We start from the raw sequence: 4,902 nt of genomic DNA, 5'->3' as shown, positions 1-4,902 counted from the left end.
CCTGCCGCCGCCTGCGTTCCTGGGCCCGGCTCCACGCGACTGAGCGATCCAGGCCGGCCGCCCGCACCTAGGCACCGCGAGGCCGCCCGCCGTACGGCGCCGCCCGCCGGGGGAGGAGCCGCCGCCGCCGCCGCCCCGCCCATGCGCCCCGCCCCGCCCGGCCGCGCCCCTGGCCAGGGTAGGGGCACGGTCCGGGGCCCCCAGGCCCTCGACGCCTCTCGTGTGCGAGCGGAAACACCAGTCCCTCCTCCGTCCTCGCACACACCCTCCGCCCGGACTCACCAAGTCCTGTCCACACCAGGCCAGGATCTGGTTAATTGGAGAAAACTTGGCCTCGATGAAATCTGACCAATGGAATCACAACTGGACATTTTTTTCTTTCCTTTATAAAAGTCCTGTATTACTTTATGTGTCAAAGGCATACCATTGAGCTGTCCACTCTGTGTGCATCTCTAATGCAACTGCAGCTGTTATCAACGCGGGACTGTGCGATGACTTTTCAGAGACTGCGGGCTCTGCACGAGGACACCTTGCAAGAGTTGAGAAACGGTAAGGGGACCAGGAGAGGCAGGGCTGGGACAGCCTGCAGACAGCTCTGGACCAAACGCAGAGCTGGGCCATCAAAGTGCATGGAACAGTTGCCACAGGAGGTGGTGTGAGATTTTTAAAAACACTGTTATTACTCGTTTGCTTTTAAAATTACCGGTCACAGAACTGAAGTTTTTCTTTTTTTTTTAATCTCTCAAATGGTTATTTTGTTTCTGCTATCCTCAGCTTTCCTCTCAGAATATAGGTGTGAAATCACCCAATACAGGTACTAGGGAAGGTACACCCCCTTTGAAGAGGGAAGGTGATGCCTACATAACCCTGAACATAGTCTCCCTGACCCTTTCTGTAACCTCACTGGTTCCTTACTGCCTGTCCCAGAGCTGACACTGGGAACTTGAAAGATGTATTTAACAAGGCTTTCCTCTCACTCCCCTAAAGATAGAAAATAACCACGCTTTATCTAATTCCAATCACCGAAAAGCTTCTTTACCAGAATAACAATAGCTAATATTTACTGAATGTTTATTACTTGCTAGGCACTGGACAAAACCCTTTACTTGTATTATTTCATTTTTTTTTTTTTTTTGCGATACGCGGGCCTCTCACTGTTGTGGCCTCTCCCGCTGCGGAGCACAGGCTCTGGACGCGCAGGCTCAGCGGCCGTGGCTCACGGGCCCAGCCGCTCCACGGCATGTGGGATCTTCCCGGACCCAGGCACGAACCCGTGTCCCCTGCATCGGCAGGCAGACTCTCAACCACTGCGCCACCAGGGAAGCCCTGTATTATTTCATTTTTAACTCTCAGCACTCTAGTCAATAGCTGTGGTGGAATAAGGCCTGCAGTAAAGGGATTTGCAGGCTCCAGACCAGCTGTTTCTCGGACTCATTTTTCCACATCCAACGAAAGCGCTTTTCCTGTGATCTTCACACTTAACACAGCATCTTCTTTTAAAGCAGGCAACACCCCTCTGGGTTTAGAATGTCTGCCACAGGGACTTCATCAGCAACCAACTACCACTCTTTCAATAATAAAGAGTTGATTACTGTGCCAGGTGCTGGGCTCAATACTGTTGGGATCCCAGAGTACTTGCTAAAACATCTCTATTGAATGTAATTTATCTGTTTGTAAGAAAGGTTTTTGAGCAGCTGGAGGGCAAGGACCACCCTGTCTTACTCAGTTTTGTTTGTTTGTTTTGCCCGCACTGCACAGCTTGTGGGATTTTAGTTCCCCAACAAAGGACTGAACCCAGGCCCTTGCGGAGTCCTAACCACTGGACCACCAGGGAATTCCCTGTCTTACTCAGTTTTATACCTTCAGTGCCTAGCAGGGTGTCTGGTGCATTAGCAATGTCCAGTAAAAAATGTGTGTGAAAAGAAGGAGTTGAAAAAGTGAGTGAACAGCCCCCTACAATTTGGCACTTCAACATACGGCTTAGTTTTATGAAAGAGCATTCCTGGGAACAAAAGGACACAAGCTTCCCCACTCTCAATTTGTCAGGTTCACCTCTCGGAACACCTTCAGGCAGGAGACCTGGTTCTAGAACTGACTCTGTCACTGTTTGGCTGAGATTCTCCTTGTTGTGATGTATCTCCAGGGCTGTTTAATGCTTCCCCTGGGCCATTACAAAGGCAAAGCATTTAGGTTACAAATTAGACCTGATTTCAAGGAAAATCCAAGACAAACAATAGAGTTTACATCACTGGGCTTACTAAATGATGGTGCTACAGTCCCCACACTGCCTGCCTCATTGACACGTGTGTCTGACCTGGTCCCAGCGTCTTTCCAGCTTGCCCCATCCTAGTCCATCAGGTCCGAAAATGTGTCACGCTCCTTTCCACCTCAGGGCCTTTGCACATGCTGTTACCATTGTCTGGAATGCTCTTTCTCTTCCTGTTTGCCAGTTAGCATCTACTCATATTTCAGCTTAGTTCAGATGTCACTTCCTCAGGGAAGCCTTCCCTGAGCCCTCCACCCTTGACCTATGCCCCTGTTATATGCTGACACAGTAGCTCAAAGCTTTATTTCATAGCACTTACCAGTTTTTCATGACCTATTTGTCATTATTTGATTAAGATCTGTCTCTTCCACTAGACTGTAAACAAAGATTGAGTCTGCTTCGCTCATTGTTTTGTCTCCAGTGGCCAGCAAAGCAATACTTGATGTGCGCTCGAATTATTTTGTCTTCTTTTGTTAGCTCTCTTAAGCATGCATTTGGCTGAGAACCCAGAAATCATCATTTACAGGACTGATTAATGTGCCCTCGTTTGATGAAGTTCTCGCAAAGGCCATTCTAGTTTTTAACCTACCGTGTCAGCTGTCGTTCTGATTAATGTGTCTGGTTTCTTAATCTGATCTTATTCACTATTCTCTATCACGTATGAAGTGGTTGCCAAGATGATTGTTTAAGGTGCAGAATCATGAACCTTTCTGAAATGGACCCCAACAAAATTGTCATCACATGGCTCAAGAGAAACAAAGGTGCGTGACTTTGAAACAGTCACCTAGCTACAGGCATCTAACCAGAGAAGGAAAGTCTCAGGTCAAGGCCCCAAGAAAAACTGCAGGATCAATTAGCCATGGTATACACAAGGTTCCAAAACTCAGCCACGTTCCTGAAATGAACCAACCTTACCCCTTAAAGGCTCTCAAGCTCCTACATCCTATTAGCACTTTTTAGTTAAAACTGTTGTTAAGTGTTTATGTATTATCTTGATTTCTTTCTTTGGGGGTGTTTCTATTTCTGTTTAATAGAGCTGTTCACAAACTCTAAAAATATACTCACATCAGTCTCTTTTTATGGCTGAGATAATTTCTGCCAGGCAAATTACAGTACAATTTAGTTGCCTCCTCTTTTTTTTTTTTTTTTTTTTTTTCTATTTTTGGCCCTGGGGCCTGCGGGATCCTAGTTCCCTGACTAGGGATCGAACCGGTGCCCTCAGCAGTGAAAGTATAGAGTCCTAACCACTGGACCATCAGGGAATTCCCACCTCCTCTTAAGATGAAAGAATGTTGATGACAAAACATTAAGGCTAAAATCTAGTTTCATCTTGCAACTATTTCAACATACTGAGGCTGCCTCTCTTTAACAGAAATTGCTCACATATTTAAATAACTTAGGTTGAGAGAGATAAATTGATAATTTAAGGTTTCCATTTTTGAACTGCATGTGCTGTAATTCACAAGAATGTGGAAGGGTAAGAATAGGTGTTGTAGATACTATAATCCTATGAGCTAAAATACATTTAGTTACAAAATAACTTTTCACTTCTTTCAAATCCTTTAGTTCCCTGAAATTGTTCTTTTTAGCACCTAACCAGTGCTCTCTTTTCACTAGGCAAGTTGACATGCAGCCATAAAACTATGATAAAGAGAAGGAGAAAATTTAATATTTTGTTTCTCAGAAAGTCAGCCTCTCCAGGGACATTTCAGGTTTCTACCTTGGAGGCAATAGTTCAGAATCGACTACACACTACCTTTCTCAGTCTTGCTCTGTACAAACCAGCCTATCCTGGGCAGAAAGCAAGCATTTATAAAGAACATAGCCAAACCTCACCCGATTTCTCTTTTCAGCACCCTAATTAAAAAGGCTAAATGGGGTGGCTCCTCCACTCTCATGAAAATCACCTCTGAAGTAGCACTGAAACCTTTTAACAAAGGGGCATTTATACAGCACAATAGAACTTTGATATCTGCAATGCTTAAAAAAAAATACATTCCCGTTCCTGAGGAAATTAACTTGCCAGGTTTGGTTTCAAGAGACTAACTTTCCTTATTTCACCCCTGTGTCATAAAAAGAAATCCCAGAAAATTATTTTTATTAGTAAAAATATTTTTTATTGACTGGAGCTGATCAGTATATTCTTTAAAAAATTACAAGTTAAAACAGAAATGTTTTAGTCTTTAATGATAAAAAAAATGCATATAAAACTTGATCTTCCAGCAAGCTTTTGTCTGTATAAGTTGATAGGACTACAACTGACCCAGACAAGAGGGGGCTCTGCTTAGCTTTTGGAACAGAAGGACCTCGACTGTCAGTAACCCAGGAGATAGTTTCTGGTTTAAAATATTTTATATCATATCATTTTATGTCTTTACACAGCAAAGTTCAGGGCTGAAAACCACAAGAGAACATATTTCTCATAGATTTGGAGCTGACTCTGATAAGCTACTGGTTATAATTTAAATGTATGCGCAGGTTTTTTAAAAAATCAGATAGTTAAAACAGCATTTTATATGTATGTATTCTCTATTTGATGTTCACACTTTGAAAGAGCTTCTCGAGTATTTAACTGTAGCGTGCATCTTTACAGAGAAGGCTTTTTCTCTCTTAGCATAATTCCAAGTTTGTATATT

This window comes from Phocoena phocoena, chromosome 13, assembly GCF_963924675.1.
Source record: "Phocoena phocoena chromosome 13, mPhoPho1.1, whole genome shotgun sequence".
NCBI lineage: Eukaryota > Metazoa > Chordata > Mammalia > Artiodactyla > Phocoenidae > Phocoena > Phocoena phocoena.
The sequence above is the reverse complement of the archived record's forward strand: the minus strand, read 5'-3'. Positions refer to the sequence as shown.